At 34.4% G+C, this 18954-nt stretch overlaps 1 protein-coding gene across 1 annotated transcript in view; it reads right to left on the bottom strand.

Annotated features, from left to right (window-relative positions):
* The window catches only part of CCSER1 (coiled-coil serine rich protein 1), a 1354615-nt gene that overhangs the window by 432266 nt on the left and 903395 nt on the right, over positions 1-18954 (bottom strand). The gene's annotated exons all lie outside the window — the stretch shown is intronic.

Below are 18954 nucleotides of genomic sequence, written 5' to 3'. Positions count from 1 at the left end.
TCTACAGTGATACCTCTCAAGTTCTGGGTCTTTATTAGGAATCTCCAAAGCAGAGTTAGGTCTAAAAATATGATGACATCTAGAGTGAGCAGGCAGGAACCTAGTGGGCCTTTAGCATACTTAGGAATGTGCTTCTAAGTGTTTAAAGATCCAAGAACAGACTAAAGTCATATTATCAGCATAACTGGTATTTATAGACATTCTCTGGATTCCAAAGTCTTGGAGTAAATACATCCTTACTGTAGAGTGCATTTACAGTAAATTATGATGTTTCTTGACTTTGAATCAAGGAGACATCATAAGCTTATAAGCCACTTGGAGGTAGTGTCTATACTTCATGTATATGTCCGCCCCTAATTAACAACTTTATCTAAAAAATAGTATACATCAGTTCAAGCATGGTGGCTCATACCTGTAATCCCAGCACTTTGGAGGCTGAGGCGGGCTGATCACCTGAGGTCAAGAGTTTGAGATCAGCCTGGCCAACATGGAGAAACGCCATCTCTACTAAAAATATTGAATTAGCCAGGCATGGGGGTCCATGCCTGTAATCCTAGCTACTCAGGAGGCTGAGGCAGAATTGCTTGAACCCAAGAGGTGGAGGTTGTGGTGACCCAAGATTGCACCACTGCATTCCAGCCTGGGCAACAAGAGCAAAACTCTGTCTCAAAAAATAAACAACAGATATCAGTTGCTAACTTGCAAAAAATGTAAATAACGGAGAATATAATAGAAATCTACCTGCCCCTGTTCAAAATCTATATTTATATGTTTAATTTAAAAGATTTCTATGAATGATAAACTGCTTTATATTTAGTAAAAGCTTATAGAAGCAAAGTCACTTACTTTTAACTCACAGGGTATTGGTGAGTGCCTAGATAGTTCAATAATAGATTAATTTGTCAATAAAGATTTAATTTGTTGGGAACGGTAGCATATAGTATTTATTGTTTGGAGCCCAGAGGCTCAGTTGTCACAAAACAGAATGTAGCTTGCATTATGGGAAAACCATCGGCTTGATGGCAGAAATTTAAATCCCGCCTCTGCGTCATACTAGCTATATGATCTATTAATCACTCAAAACATCAGTTTCCAGGGTGGATTCATGGTGATAAAACCTGCTTTGCAGAATTACTAAAAAGGGTTTGGCACGCAGTAGGTCCTCAGTAAAGGTTAGTTGTTCTTGATTGAGAAATTGCTATCAGAAATGTGCTAGTGACATCTAGTGGTAATTCCTGCAAATCTCAAGAAGGTCAATCTTGCTACTCAGAGCCTCCCCCAACACAATGTCATCCATTTGTTCTATTAACAAATGTTTAATAAATACTTCCTGTACTTAAGTCTCTTAAATCAAGTTCTGAAGATTGCAAAGAGAGAAAAGACACAATCCCTACCCTAGATCTCTGGATTTAGTAAAACACACATGTAAACCAATTAGTATTTAAAAATGTAATAATTTCTACAGCAGTGGCTATAAAAAGTACAAATATGCCATGTAACAGGTAACTTCTGCTGAATGAGATGCCATTTGTACTGGGTCTTAAAGAAAAACTACAATTTCCTCATTATGTTTTATCTGAAGAAGACATAGGAAAATTTGGCCATTTCTAAAATGGTAAATTAAGGCCTATTTGCTAAAGTCTTGGTTGATGTGTTGAGAAGTTTAGCCCTTATCTTTGTGTGATGGGAAGGTAGTAATATTCTTCCATGAGAATATCTCGTAATTATATTCCAATAACAATGTGGAAGAGAGACTGAAGACGAGAGAGGACAGAGGATGGAGAAATAATTAAGAAGTTATTGGCCGGGCGCGGTGGCTCAAGCCTGTAATCCCAGCACTTTGGGAGGCCGAGGCGGTGGGATCAAATGGTCAAGAGATCGAGACCATCCTGGTCAACATGGTGAAACCCTGTCTCTACTAAAAATACAAAATATTAGCTGGGCATGGTGGCGTGTGCCTGTAATCCCAGCTACTCAGGAGGCTGAGGCAGGAGAATTGCCTGAACCCAGGAGGCGGAGGTTGCGGTGAGCCGAGATCGCGCCATTGCACTCCAGCCTGGGCAACAAGAGCGAAACTCCGTCTCAAAAACAACAACAAAAAAAAGAAGTTATGATCAAAATTTCTTTGAGATATGATGAAGACACAAACTGACTCAAAACAAATTAGGATAAACAAAAGAAAATGAAACTGAGATTGAAGTAGACTGCATAATAACCTTGAGAACAGGGAGTACAAGAGAAAAAGAAGTAAGATTAATTCAGTGTTTTCTGCAATGAGTGACTCTTAAGTAGTAATACATTAAATGAAATAGGAAACTAAGCAGAAAGAACTTGTGTATGGAGGAGGAAAGAGCAAGGACAATAAAAATTATCAGTTCATTGTCACTGTACGTATTTTCAAAACTTACAGAATACTTAGGTTGAAATAGCCAACAAATAAAAAAAAATACATAGATCTGAAGAGAAAGCTGTATTAGATAAACTTAAGAACCATCAGAACACAATCAAACTTTAAAATTGCTGAAAGGATGAGATTACTCAGAAAAAGAAAAAAAAAGTCAAAAAAGGAAGGCTTTTGAGACAAAGATATTTAGGAAACATCGTTAATGAGCAAAAATAAAAACTGGATTTGTTCTCAATTTTTTAGGACAGTCCCTTAGTAAGTTATAAATACATGCTTAGACCACACATATGGCTTTGGAAATAGCTTTGTGACAGGAATAGCTCAGCAATACCAGAACATTACTTTAAAAAACACGTTAAAGCTGACTTTAAGGTTTAAAGGCAGAGCTATAAAGTGTTTTCCCCTCAGGTATATGAAATAAGGCATATTTGAATTTCCTCCCATAACCTAAAACTGGTTTATGCTTTAAAAGTAGCCCTTACAAGGTTAGAGAGAAAATTTTATTTGACTTCATATAAAATGGACAGCTTTTCCACTTATCCTATTAAATTTGGCAATCTAGTTTTCTTTCCTTTTTTTAATGTCTTCTTTTTCCTCTTTTTCTCTTTTCTTCTCTCCTGATACAGTATTTCTTGCTTCAGCGATTCCTGGGAAAAGAGCCCAGTTGGTTTAACATTTTATTATTACAGACTACCTCATGAATTTAAGGTATTAACTCTGCATTTGTAGAGTTGTCAGAATGGAAAAGAAGAGTTATTCATGCTACTTACTAACTACAAATTGATGACCTCCTAAAATAGATACAATCTTTATTTTTTAATTCAAAATATTCCTTTATTTCACCTATGTTAGCAGAAGTTATGAAAAATACCTGTGCTATCAATTAGTTTTATTGTCCAATGACTAATATTTTCTATATGTTAATGCACAGTTTCTTGGTCCTTATATTCATATATCACTTTTGCGTCATTTTAAAGAATGTCCATCCTTAATTATTACACATTAAATATCTTTTAACTACGTCATTTTAAAATCCATGTACTAAATCTGCAGGCATTACATAATTTTAGGCAATCAGTTAATCTTCTTTCCACCTGAATCAGCCTTATTTATTCGAAAGGGAATTATAGTTCAATGTAGTCACATTAGATGAAAGTGATGAGTTTCTGAAGACCTTGCACAATTTAATTCTGACAAAGGATAATGGGTAATTTAACCAGCTGAATTGGCCCCATCATGCAATAGCATAAACATGCTTTAAAATTCACTTGGATCACCAGCTTTAAAATCATGAAATTGTCCAATTAAAAAAAAAAAAAAAAAAAACTTCAACCCCATTTAAAAATGTTTCCCATAAAATCAGGCTTTATAAATATTTTTTATTATATCAAATTTTAATAACTCAAATACACCTAAAAAGTGCCAACTATTATCATCATCTATATATTTAAGTAGGATATTATTCAGTACAGTCCCCTAATAAGTTATAAATACCTGCTTAGACCACAAATGTGGCTTTGGAAATAGCTTTGTGAATAAATTGAATTAAATATACTTACCAACTTTTACTGCTCTATTTATTTATAAATAAACACAATAAATAAATACATGAAAAAGGAAAAGAATTGAAGAATGAATTATCTATGCATGAAGAAAAGAATCAGCATTGTTTGCTGTAAACACAACGCTTAATGATCTTAAAAAAGAAACAACCTTCAACTTCACAAACATTTATTGGCTGCTTACTACATATCAGAAGCCATACAAGGTTTTATGAATATAAGTTTCATACGACATTGCTCCCTAGTAACTCATAGTCTATTTGACAGACTGACAGAGAGATAAACAAAAAGAGTCACAACACAATGTGATAAACAGTGTTATAGAAATATATTTTTGCCACTACTAATTCCTAAGAAGTTTCTCCTTGAATAAGCCACATTCAATGTGGGATGTGGTGCTGAATAAGTGGTTTACACGTAGTAAGCAGAATGTATCATGTCTTATTAATTCAAGTTGAAATAACAGAAACAACAGTATTTAAATTTTTCTAGTGAGTATTTTTATTGGTACCAGATACTGAGATTATTATTTTTATAGGCAATTTTATCTATTCCTAACAATCCTATAAGGGGCAACCACTACGTTTATTTTTTTTTTCTGGTGAAGGAACAATTGAAATATGAAAAGATTAGACAACTCGTTCAACATCACATTCCTCACTGACTTCATGTGTCTCAACAAATGTGTTCATTTTTATTAATTCCATATTTCTAGAATATAAAGTAAATCTACATTTCAATTAGATTTTACATAACCAAGCAAAGGACAACATTGATGATACAGTTTGACAATGGTGTCAGATAACAGGTAGATGAGCTAAAATTGCTAAATTTCCTTCATTTGCTTACTTTTAATCTGAGCAAAGGCACAACCTGTATAAGAAGCTCCAAACTACATGCTATATAAAAAGTTTACTACGCTATACTGTCTTTATTATATAGTCATTCTTTGGTTTTGAGATAATTTAGTGAATTTTTGTGTCCTAGATGTCACTGTCTGCAAAACATATACAAAATTCTTATAAATTATTTTATGACCCCTTGTGAAACCATGGGCTCTATTATTGCCTAAATCACTTGCAGTTTTCCTTGACTGGAGTTCTACATTAAAACATTTTGAATTACTCCAAAATGAATATTGAAGTTACTGTGTTCTCCAGGTAGCATCTCATTGTTCTTTTAAATTCCTTTATTTGGCACATTCTTAAACACACTTTTCACATTCATTTTCTTGTTGCCAACTCTTGAACTATTATTTTCAACATGACTATCATCTGTTTTATTCCATCAAAAGTCATTCATTAAAAAAGTCATATGATTTTCAAGGCAAAATTGGAAGCTCATTTGATTTGATCTCTCTACACTGTTGATACTTTTTTTTTTTTTTTAAACTTAGGACTACTTACTCTCAGTCATCTGTGTGACCTTTACTTCCAGAAAATATACTAGAGCTAATAAGTTACTATATTAGTTAGGGTTCTCTGGAGAGAGAGACTATTTAGGAGACAGATTAGATAAGTAGGTGTGTAGGTAGATAGGTAGGTGGATAGATGATTGATTGATTGATTGATTGATAGATACATGCACAGATGAAAGGTGATATTTAAACGAACTAGCTGAAGAGATCATAAAGCTTAAGAAGTCCCTTGCTGGCCTGTCCGTGACCTGAAGAACAAGGATCGCCAGTAATGTGGCTCAGCCCTAGTTCAAAAGCCCTGGACTAGAGAAACAGATGCCGTAACTCTCAGTCCAAGGCTGAAGGCCTAAGAATGGGGGAGGGGGTGTGGTTACAAGTCAAAGAGTCCAAGAGCCAGAGAACATGGAGTTCTGACATCCAAGGGCAAGAGAAGAAGGGTGCCCAAGCTCCGGAAGGCAGAGAAAGCACATCTGCCTCTCTTCTGCCTTTTCATTCTGAGTCCTCAGCTGATTTGATGGTGCCCACCCACACTGGATGAGGGCAGATCTTCCTTATTCAGTCAACTGATTCAAATGCCAATCTTCTCTAGAAACACCCTCGCAGACATACCCAAAAATAATACTTTATCAGCTATCTTTGTATTCCTTAATCTAGTCAAGTTGACACCTAAAATTAACCATCACAGTTACTAAATATAACTTGTCAGAGGAGAAAGCAACAGTTTTGAACGGCCAACATTGGAAGCAAAAAATGAATTTTAAAAATTTGTCTAGTTTTGATTTTAAAAAGAGGCTAACAGGTTGTATACCGTATGCACAGAACCTTAAAACTGACTCCATGTGTTTCAACAAATATGTTAATTTTTTTAAGTTCTATACTTTGGAGTATAAACTAAATCTACATGTCAATTCATTTTCATATAACCAAGCATAGGAGAACACTTATGATTTGGTTTGACAATGGTATCAGTTAATAAGCAGATGAGTTAAAATTGCTGTACTTCATTAACTTGCTCATTTTTCATTTAACATTCTGAATAATTACAAATAAAAATAAAATTACAAATAAGCTATATATTTTCTTTCAACCATTTTAGAGAATACTCTTCAAAGTCCTATTTGTGATTGTCTACCCTGAGGCCATATAGAAATGGACAAGCAAATATACTGTGAATTTTCCTTGCAAAATATTATCTGATCCCATTTTCTACAGCTGACAAAAAAAGATTTACAGGCCACAGTCGGGAATCACATATTGGCAATGATTTAAGAAATACAATGGATCAGATATACATAGGATCAGTAATACATAGACAACTGTTTTCATTTACTATTTTGTTAATATCTGTCTTCCTTTATAGGGTTAATTACTTTTAATCAGTGAAAGACAAGACTGTCCATTTTCCAAAAGACCATTACTCACTTCCACAGTAATAGACTTGAAGTAGGTATCTACTTGGTTAACTGAGAAGCTAAGATGATCAGGACATAACTATGACAGAAATCAAGAGAAAACCAAAAGGAAAAGCTGGTAGAGTCTACAAACTGCTTGTTTCAGGCCAGTTTATTTTGTTCACTCAATCCCTATTGATCAAAAAATAACAAAAGAAAACTGAAATGGTAGCCCAGCACTGTCCCACCTTCATTCTAGAAGGGTTATTAATGATATATCTGCCCTAACCACAGTGCCTTAATGTCTTTCTCACACGCAGTATTTCCAGATCCTGAGAATCTTCTATTACAGTACTGGTGATAAATGTAAAAGATAGGCTAAATAGTGTTTTTGTCATTCAAATTTTTTCTTCTTTTCAAACATCAAAAAAAAAAAAAAAAAAAAAAGAAGAGAAAAAGAAAACACCCTTTTCTTAAATTTCTGTTACCAAAGCATAATTACAGTCATGCATTACTTAACCATGGGATACATTCTAAGAAATGCATTGTCAGGTGATTTTATCATTGTTTGAACATCACAGAATGCCCCTACACAAACCTAGAGAGCATAGGCTACTATATACTTAAGCTATGCTGTATAGCCTATTTTTCTTAGGCTACAAACATGTACAGCATGTTATTAGACTCAATAATATAGATAACTGTAACACAATGTTAAATGTTTGTGTATCTAAGCATATATAAACAGAGAAAAGCTGCGGCGAAAATATGTTTAAAAAGATTAAAAAAACACACACCACTATAGGATAGCTGTATGATGAAACAACTGACATGTATGCAGTCTATCCTTGGCCAAAATGTCATTCTGTGGCACATGACTGGATTTCTGAATCATGAGGATGAACCTGGGAAAACTGTACCACATTGTCAAAAATTAGAAGTTATGATTCAGCTACAGGGTAGACAGCTGATACCATCATTTGGAGTTTATCATGGAGGACAAAGTGTAAGCAAGAAAAGTAAAAAGGCTATCTGGCTTTTACAGAGTACAATGGTATGGGATTTAAGAGAAATAGAGAAAATAACTGTCCATTTTCCAAAAGACCAAGAGCAAATGGATGCACCTGACACATAGGTTTCTATTCTTTGTAATGCAAAAATCCCAAAGCAAATAGTATAGTCCTTTCCTGGGTGAGACAACACCTACAGGCAACAACTAAGTAGGCCAGGGGCAGACAGACCAGGCGCAAGAGTCAAAAAAGAGGGAGAGACAATAGTAATGTTGAGTAAGTGGAGATTAGTTAATGCTCCCGAGGAATGACATTAGTCCAAAATTATTCAGTTGTAGTAAGTCTATTCATTTATCTCCTTATAATTCATAGTGTATTGTTTAAGTTTTACTCTGGAGACATTACCTTTCAGCTTTGAAATCTGGCCTCATGGGCTAACTGTAAAACCATAGGAAAGTTATTCAAACACTTTCTGCTTTCATTTCTTCTTCATTGAAATGAGACTAAGTTTACTGTGAGAATCAAATGACTGAATATGTGTGAAGTGCTTCCGACAACACCTGGCCCTTGATAATCACTTAGCAAATGCTAACTCAATTTTTACGCGAAGAGACAAGACCCTGTTTTTCTAGTGTTCAGAGTGAAATGTATCCCACTACAGTCCTACAATCCCTTATCTAAATTTCTGAAGGTCATATGTTCTTTTTTTTTTCTTTTTATCACATTTTAGGTTTTGGGGTACATTTGAAGAACATGCAAGATTGTTGCATAGATACACTCGTGGCAGTGTGGTTTGCTGCCTTCCTCCCCATCACCTATATCTGGCATTTCTCCCCATGCTGTCTCTCCCCAACTCCCCACCCCTCACTGTCCCTCCCCTATTTCCCCCCAACAGACCCCAGTGTGTGATGCTCCCCTCCCTGTGCCCATGTGTTCTCATTGTTCAACACCCACCTATGAGTGAGAAAATGCGGTGTTTGATTTTCTGTTCTTGTGTCAGTTTGCTGAGAATGATGGTTGTATCTGCTATTTCAGAATTACTTTGATTTTCAAATAGCAATACAGAACATTGTCCATATTTTTAAAATATTCCCAGTAAGGCTTGGAGCAGCAGCCTGTAATAACACATTGATATTTCTGCAGCAAAACATATAAATGTTCAGGTGAAGTGGAAAAAAACAAAGACTAAGTATATCTTTTTTTTCCCCCCCGGGGTCAAATGGATGATCTCCAGATGAATGGTTTGAGATCGTCCAGGTGAATAAGTAGATCTTTTAGTTTAGGACGGGTTTTTGCCATCAAACTAGCTTGAGCCTCCCTTTGAGGAAAAAAATAAATCAGTTTTCAGAGCACTTGGGATAACATAATTGCAGATAGGGTATTGTTTATAAGTTTTTTTTTTTTTTTTTATTTGTTTACTGTGAATAGTTGGAACTTGAATGTAATCAAGTTTCAAAGTTATAGAAGAGAACAAGAAGCTCCTGGGTAAATAATAAAGGGCAAAGAGAAAGCCCCTTTTTTGAGGGAAATAGATGATGTAGTCATATTACTTGTAGTGTGTGTTATGTACTCCCCTAATTTATACGGTAACGCCCTAGCCAACAGGACCTCATAATGTGGTTATATTTGGTGATAAGGCTTTTTAAAAGATAATTATCTGACACAAAGGTAAATACTGCATGTTCTACCCTAAAGGTAGGAGCTAAACTCTACATGAAGATAAAAAGTGATAGGGTAGGATTGGGGTGGATGATGATAAATTACTTAATGGGTAAAGCATACATTATTTAGGTGATGGGTAACCTAACAGCCCAGACTTCAGCACCACATAATCCATGTGTGTAACAAAGTTACACTTGAATCACATGAAGTTATACCAAAAAGGAAGATAAAATTAGGCTGTTAGGCTGGGCTCTAATCCAATCTGACCATTACCCTTATAAGGAAATCTGGACACACAAAGGGACATCAGGGATACGCAGAGGAAGGAGCCTGTTAGGACACAGCAATGGGTTTGTATAAGCTGCTGCAGGTTACCATCTGCAAGCCAAAAAGGGAGGCCTGAGGAGAAACCAGATCTGCTGATTTTGATGCTGGCATCAAAGATTTCTAGCCTCCAGAACCGTGAAAAATTAAAATTATGTTGTTAAAGTCACCTACTCAGTGGTCATGTTATGGCAGCTTAAGCAGAAAAATATAGTGTATATTAGCAATTCTACTTAAATCTATTACTTTAATCATAACTATTATTTGTATAAATCTGAAAGTCTCTTTAACTCTGGGATTTTTACTCTAATTAAGACAATTGTTTATCTAATATTTTGATGACACAATGTTTGTTAGGAGCTAAAAAATTAGAAATACATTTTTTCCATTATTAGGTATCTTATTTAAAAGTTGTAGACTAGTAGGCTGGGCACAGTGGCTCACGCCTGTAATCCCAGGACTTTCGGAGGCCAAGGCGGGCGGATCACCTGAGGTCAGGAGTTCAAGACCAGACTGGCCAACATGGTGAAACACCATCTCTACTAAAATACAAAAAAAAAAAAAAGAAAAAATTGCCAGCTGTGGGGGCATGCACCTGTAATCCTGGCTACTGGGGATGCTGAGACAGGAGAATTAACTGAGCTGGAAGGTGGAGGTTGTAGTGAGCTGAGATTGTACCACTACACTCCAGCCTGGGTGACAGAGAGACTCTGGATTCAAAAAAAAAAAAAAAAAAAAAAGTTGTAGATTACATATAGGTGAGGATGTGGTGATCACTGGGAAGAAACTGAGGGTCTCTTTAGGTATGATTAAAGGACAATAGTAAAAACTCATCAGAAGCGCTCATCTTTCACAAGGATGAATGATGACCACTGGCTGGAGAATTGTTTCAAAGTGCTTTGAGGATATCATGTGAGTAGAGAATGGACCTAATGTCAAATAATTGACTTCAAAGGAGAGATGACTAAGGATGGGAACAAATGTGATCTATTTCTACGCTGAGAGAAGAGCAGCAAAGTTCTCCAGAGAAGAGCAGTGTGTTTCCATTGCGGGTTTACAGGAATTAAATATGTTACTTGGCAATGCCAAAAATTAAAAAAAAAATGTAGATAGTTTATATGAGGATTATTTGTTCAATATTAAAATATAAACCAGAACAGAAAAAAAGAATCTTACTATGAGATGGTAAGAACCAAAACAGTGAAAGTGTTTGTTTTCTTCCCTACATTTTTGAGGTAGCAATTACCTTCTATTTGTAATTAAGAAGGGAATCATAAAAATTCAACCTCATTTGGATATGAATAAGTACTTTTCTGATAAAAACAGTCTGAATCAGTTCAACCATCTGGAGTGGTATTTTCTTTTATATTAATTGACATAGTTAAAGAGCAAGAAATAATTAAATAATCAGTTGCACACACAAAAATGCTGTTAAGATTGTTTAGAAACATACTTTTGAACCAATATATAAGGGAGCAAAATAAATATTACCATTTGTTTTTTGCCTTTTCACATGAAAATATCTCCAAGGTTTAACTGATTCTAAAAACAACTTATGTTCCTTTTAAAAACAGAAATCTTAATGTATATTGATTCAAAAGTCAGTTATTCTACTGTAATCCTTCTTGGTCTTTGTAAAATCCACTGTAAAGCTACAAACCCTTACTGATATCCAGATCAAAAAGAAAAGACATAAACAAGAAAAATGTTTCATTTCAGAATCCTGAAATCATGATCTCTAACCTTGCTGTACAAAGCTACAATGTCATAAAATCTGCCTAGTCCCTGCCTATTCTCAACCTTGCAAAACCTGCCTTTGACTAACCCAGCCTGGATTTTAACATCTTGTAAAATATCTTCCCATGATTTTCCCTTTTAGAGACTTACAGAAACTTTCTTAATGTAGTGTTCTTTTTTATTGCATGGGATCTAACATACCTAGCTTTGTTTGATCAACAGAGTTTTTTCATTGTGGTCTTTTGTGACATCAATAGTGAAAAACTGTAGAAATACAACACAGGGTGAATTGAAACCCATCTGCAGCCTACTTGGGCTCTATGTGAAACGCTTCTCTGAGGCCTACTAAGTCTCCAATTCAGGGGTCTGTTTGACTGCAAAAGTGAGGCAAATCCTGCTTTGGGTCTAAACTTTTTGTCCGTCTCCCAGATGTAAAGTTTTTGCTGCCTAGGAATGAGAATGCTTTTTAATAATCCTTTGGCGATTTAATCAACTGCAAAACCACTAACCTTGATGAGAAACCTGTTCTGTTACTTAGAACTCTGTTTTTGTCACTGAGTCACTAAAAGGTTTAGTTCTAAAACTCGTAAGTGCAGAAGTTCTTGATGTCCTTTAGACAAATTACTTTGATTTCCCTTTCAAAACCCTATGAGGACCTTCTTCAACCTTGTCTTCGTTTGTTCCACTTAGTTTCATTTTGCTCGGAGATGGGGGGTTTATCAGGCCCCCAACCTGGTCTTTAAACCTGGTTCTTAAGAGGTTACCCCAGCAAAATTTTCATGTGCGCTTATCAGTTCTTTTGACCCTCTGGGTCAAATTCCTGCTTACATTTTAGTTTAACTCATGTGCATATGTCTCTAACTGGCATAATCCTACCAGGTACAATCTAAATTAGTGTCCATTTTGGGGAATTCCATCTTGGGAAAATGATGGTTGAACTTCTTCTTCTTCATGTAATTGATTAGTAGTCAAATCACTGCTCAATCTTGTTGTAAATATTATTTTGTGTGGCTTTCTGTGCATGTGGGTGTCTACGTATGCAATGGATTTCTCTTATTTAAGGCTGTTTTCTCATCCCACAGTGATTTTGTATCTCTCAGAAGCTGGCTCTTTCTCACTTGTTTCCCTTCCATTCTCTTTTTTTTTTTTTTCCTGCTTGTCTTGGAAAGTATTTTTCTATCACTATGTGCCTACTCTCGGCATATATCTGATCCAGATAATCAGTCAAACACTTCCAAAGAAAGAGAAAAAAAGTTAAACTGAGTGCACTTTTAATTTGTTTCCCCCATTTGAGATACTATGGTGCTTTTCTCTTACTGAAGTACATTCACTACGCTTAGTTTTGCTTGACCAACAGGTTTCTTTTGGGTAGTTTTTTTAGAATGTCAGTAATCTACAAGCACAGAAGAGATCTTTAAAATCCAATCTGAAGATGACACAGAAAGTAGACAGGATGTGAAAAACAGCTTATAAAACCTATAGACCTTAAGCACTGCCCTCAATAAACAATTCCATAGTAGAAAAGGTAAATATTTTTTTCTCTCATCTCTAAAATAAAATGTGGAAATAGAATATTTGAGGTGAAATAAAGGATTCCAAGGTAGAATTTCTTGTCCTACTTGGGATTTGCTTCCTCAGAACCAATTTGGAATGTAAAATCCTTTACAAATTGGGCTTGGCATAGGATATCATTGATTCTCATGGTGTGGACTAGTCAACACAGACAGTAAAATCTCCCAATAACATAACACTCAAACTATCTCTGACAGAAGAAAATAAGAAGGAAAGAGCTGATTATATAAAGAATAGTAACTGTTAACATATATTGGCTGCTTCCTATGTGCCAGACACTACTCAAAGAGCTTTATGCATATTAACTGATTTTCTTGAGAAACTTTTGAAACAGGAACAAATTATTTTGGTCTTGTAGTGTATAGTTCTTTTAATTAAATGTTGACTTATAATGAGGACTAAACTGATTTTTTTTTTGTCTTGCCCAAACTCCTATGTACTGGGTCTGGGGAGTCATGCCCTACAAATCATAAATTCTCATCAGATAGTTTTTATTTAACTCTATATATCGTGACTTTCCAATCTGACTCTGGCATAACATTACAAGACTAGGAAGAAAATAAATATATTTTACCCCAAAATATGTTTCTTTGACATATCAAGAAATGGTCCTGCAAAGCTGTCCTTCCTTGGAGAAAATTTGCATCTGTAAAGAATCTCTATTAACATAGCTAGATATTTTTCTTTGTGGTCCTCCCAACCCTAAAGAGATTAAGAGTCTAGCACCCTTTAAAGACCTAAATAGGAAACACTTGTCATCTATTGTCTCTAAAGGCAGACACTATAATAAGACTTCCAAAGAACCTTGGTATCCACAATCTTTTATCTTAACCTGAACATTTCCTTTCTGTTATCCCAGGGCTTTAAACTCAACCAATTGTCAGCCAGAAAACATTTAAATCTACCCATAGCCTGGAAGTAGCTCCAACCCCACCCCCTGCTTTGAGTTGTCTTGACATTCTGGACCAAACCAATGTATTTCTTAAATGTATTTCACTGATGGCTCATGCTTCCTTAAAGTATATAAAAACAAGCTGTGCCCTGATCACCTTGGGCACATGTTCTCAGGGCCTCCTGAGGGCTGTGTCAGGGGCCATGGTCACTCATATTTTCAGAATAAATCTCTTCAAATATTTTACAGAATTTGACTCTTTTCATCAACAATACCTATAAAGATCTTTTACTTTCCCTATTGCCTGTCAATTCTGATATATATATATATATATATATATTTTTTTTTTTTTTTACGGAGACCTTAAAGATTCTCTTGATCTCAGATTCACACTGTTCATCGGATACATCTTAGTGGCAGGCTATAGGCACCAAATTACTGAAAAATTCAATATATATTTCCCAAAAAGTTGTCATCACTGAGGTTATAAAAGATTTTCTTATTCTACTCAACTATACAGAAACTGAGAATGGGATATCTGAAGTTGAACTAAAGTAGAAAAATTCAAAATACTATATTCTGCATATTAAATAAAGAAAACAAGTAGAAGCAAGTTTTGCAAAAAAAAGTTATCAAAGATAACTTGTAATTATGATCTATTTCTTATGGAAGATTCTTTTTATTCAATGCACAAAGCTATAAAATAAGTAAGCATCTGTAATTTTCAAATTATACAAAATACTAGACCTCAACAGAACAACATTGCTTAATGCTTTTTGCTAACTCTTATTTCCAAGAATAGTACATTTTCTTCAACTTTAGTTATATTCCTAGAAGTTGCATATCTTTTCTTCTTTAATCCCTTAAAATAAAATGGTCCTTTCCAGTGATCTTTTGGGCAAGAGAAAAGAATGAGTTTGCTTAACTCAAGCAATAACCTAGTCCTAAAGTAGTCTGATTAGTAAATCTAATTAAGTTATAAATGGAAAGAGAAATCATTGATTTATATTTTGTTTCACTTGAAATCATCCTTGTGCTAATATTCCAGGTTGACAAGTTACTTTGAAACTAAGAATATAATTTATCTGATTCTCAGAATTTTCTCTTTGGAAAGAATTTAAATGATTTTCAGTTTCAAGTAGAAATATGTAACTCATCAATAGATAATACAAAATCTATCCAAGTCTATTAGCAAAGGCATAAAATCTACTATCAGAAGAAAATAATTACTTTCTTTAGGATGTTATATGCTCAAATGATACTTTACAGCAATAGAAAATCTTAAAGTATCATTTTAAATAATGAATAAAACAGGACTGGGAAAGAGTATTTAAACATTGATTTTCAATCTACCTTTTTTCAACTGTCTCGAATTGTTTCTTTAAGTCTCTGAGATTTGTACCATCAATAATTTCATATTTATGGTTTTTAGCAAAGAAAATAGAGAATCAGCACACTGTAATCCAGCAAAGAAAATTAAGCATTTCTGGACTACAAAACAGATAACAGGTTATAAGATATACTCATTTTCTTGAGAATGATACATTCATAAATCAGCTATTTTAATAATTTGAAATGTCCACTTTTTTCCTAAGTGTCCATCAGAATCTATTTGTACTCGCAATCCCAAAAATAAAAGTGGGATTTTTTTTTTATATATCAATGGCATGACCACACAAATATCATCAACTGAAAAATTTCCAAAACACAAGTGGGAATTTTTGCAGTAACGGAATGAGTATGTCTATAAAGTTGATCATCTTTCTAAATACTTGTAGAAATTATTTAAAGTTTTGATTTTTTTCTGATATTTAATCAGCATAAACAGTTTTATAAGAGCATAAACTATTAAAATATTCAAGTATAACAATATTAATCTTGTTTTCAGAATTCCGGTTAATAACGGAAACATTATCCCCACTAAGATTGTTCATCACTTTGAGAGATCATGCAAATTATATAAAAGTAATCCTAGATTACTATACATTTGTACTTCATTTGCATAGCATCTATGGTTCCTGAGTTTCTATAACTTCCTGTATAACAGCCTCAACCCACAAGTTCCAAAAGCCATTGTCTTTCACGTTAGCTTACCACATTCAATAGAATTTCAGAAGCTAAATACTTATTCCTGATTTAGATATTCAACCAGAATTATTAGTTGTCTTCATTCATGATATAAAGTCGCATGTCATGTGATTTTAGACCTGTGATACAGAACATTCAGAATAACGATGGTTGGCCACTGTTGAGGTAGAGTAAAAACAGAGACAATCTGCCACTCAGAAAAAAGTGTGCACACAGGCACACACAGATGAAGCTTTAATATTTAAACAAAAACTGGCCTTTGGAAAATAAAAAAAAAACTACTTAAAATAACAAAGATATTTTAAAGTCTTTAAGAAAAATGAGAGTAGGCTGGACACCATGGCTCAAGCCTGTAATCCCAGCACTTTGGGAGGCCGAGGCGGTGGGATCACGAGGTCAAGAGATCGAGACCATCCTGGTCAACATGGTGAAACCCCGTCTCTACTAAAAATACAAAACATTAGCTGGGCATGGTGGCACGTGACTGTAATCCCAGCTACTCAGGAGGCTGAGGCAGGAGAATTGCCTGAACTCAGGAGGCGGAGGTTGCGGTGAGCCGAGATTGCGCAATTGCACTCCAGCCTGGGTAACAAGAGTGAAACTCCGTCTCAAAAAAAAAAAAAAAAAAAAAAAAAAGAAAAAAAGAAAAAGAAAAATGAGAGTAACTTAATATTATCCACACTTAATGAAAAAAATGATTTATCTATGCAGCCAATTTTCACTGAGGTTTTTCTATGAGTTGCAAAATCCCACTAGATACAAGAAAATTGTTTTTAATTGGTTAGAAATATCTGTTAAACGATCACATTTTGTATAGCATTCCACTCATCTCCCCTTTTAAACGATCTTATTATCTATTATAATCAACTCCCTCAAATTATATATACAATATGCATGCATAAAAATGCAAAAATACCAATATCACTAGAGTTATTTTGTACCACTAATGACTACTTTCATATATTTCACAATTTAGCAATTTAGGTGTTACTTACCTCTATTTTCTTCAGAAAAGTAATATACATTTTAATCACTTCTTAATTTATATTTTCATACAGCATATAGTTTCAAATCTAGCCTTCCTGTCTGGCAATCAGCTTTTTAATGGTATTTATCACTTAGCTAAATAGCAAATTACTGTCTACTTCGTTTTCTATGAATAATGTTTTCATTACTTCAATAAGTAAATAGAACATTTTAAATGACACTTATTAAATCTTCTTATAAGTATCTGGTAACAAGCCCTTGGTATTGCATCCATCAACACCTATTGGGAAGAGCTGTCATTTGAACTAAGCAATTAATTCATCATAAGTAATTACTGCCATCTATCAATCATAATAGCATTACAATGAGAAATTTTAAGAAATTGTTTGAAGAGTGTTCTAAACCCACACATTTCAATTGAACATAAGTACACCATACATATTTGTAATAGACACACATAATAGAACACACCTAATAGAAATTAGAGACATACACATCCCATTTCTTAAGCAAGAGAGATGTCAAGGTCCTTGACATAGTAATCGTACTCTTTGTTTACAGGTCATCTACCATTGAGACTTGAAAAAGACAGTGTTTACAACATATTTACCTAATTGTCTTATACTTCCCCAAAGTTTCTTATCTTAGAACATACTAGGTCTCTTAGTCACAGGGAAAGCTAAGCGAAGTAGTTAGATTGCATAGGAATATGCCTAAGTAACCCAGTGCTGCCCCAAGAGGAAGTAAAGTAGCTGCTTTGAATTTTAATAGTTGATTACTTTCTAGTCATGAATTGGAAGTGTCAAGTGGAGAAGACATTACTGGATTATGGTTAATTTGATGATCTTAGCTTATTACAATTATTCCATTACCCTCAGGGAGAAGGCCAAGATCAATGTTGTCCCTTCTATGGAGATATACACATTAGTAAATTACTATAATTTTGACCTTCACAGAAAATACAAAATAGTTTTGAGAATATACCTTATTCTCAAAATTTTAAAAAAAAAATTTAAACCCATTTTCATCATGTTCTTTACTTATAAGTACACTTACAATAAAAATAAAATCAAAGGAAATTAAAAAAATAAGCAATAAGATTTAAGAGTCAGTCTTTTCAATAAAAACTAATCATTATGCATGTAAAAATAACATTAAATCTTTAAAAATCTCAGTAAAACAAACAAAGAATTTTGTCACCATTTAGCAATGCCATTGTACATTAAGTTTTCCTTCTTTTGACACACAGCTGCTATTAGACTAGGAGGCAGCCACAAGACACTGAGTAACTCCATTTATATGTCCCTAAAGGCACTAAATCAGCAGAGATAAATTGTGCCCGTACTGCCTGGATGTAAACTTTCACTTAGGAGGTGATCAGTTTAGTTCCTTATCTAAATAGATCCATTTTGGTCATGTTTGAGTGAAAGCGGTTACTCTCACAAAACTCTAAAATGCTCTGAGATCTTCCTTATGAAGTGCATTTTTCCCCAGTCAAACTGATGACTATGTTCTTATCTTGCTCTCCTACAACATGAAAAATATGTAAAGATTTATCTATGTTTCACTTTGTCCAGTTCTTCAACCCATGTGAGCCAACTATATGTGTTCCTCAAGAAAAATAGGTTCTTCTGGGTGGAAAATAGCTGAGAAAATAGAAAGAGAACTTAAATGTCAAATACCAAAATCATACAACTGGAATTAAAACATGAAGGAAAGGTGGCAAACGCCACTATAGGTAAGAAATCTGTTTCTACGAAGAAGCAGCTACAAATGGAGAGGACAGTATGATTTATTTTCTGATTTTCTAGGACAAAATACCTTCGCTTTTGTACAAAAATTGCTATATAAGTATCACCAAGGAACATTTTTCTTTTGCGTGTGCAGTGAGAACGTTTTGATTTACTG

Source organism: Saimiri boliviensis, chromosome 3 (genome assembly GCF_048565385.1).
Source record: "Saimiri boliviensis isolate mSaiBol1 chromosome 3, mSaiBol1.pri, whole genome shotgun sequence".
In the NCBI taxonomy this organism is placed as follows: domain Eukaryota; kingdom Metazoa; phylum Chordata; class Mammalia; order Primates; family Cebidae; genus Saimiri; species Saimiri boliviensis.
Note: the sequence above shows the minus strand (reverse complement) of the source record. Positions and strands in the feature narration are given on the sequence as shown.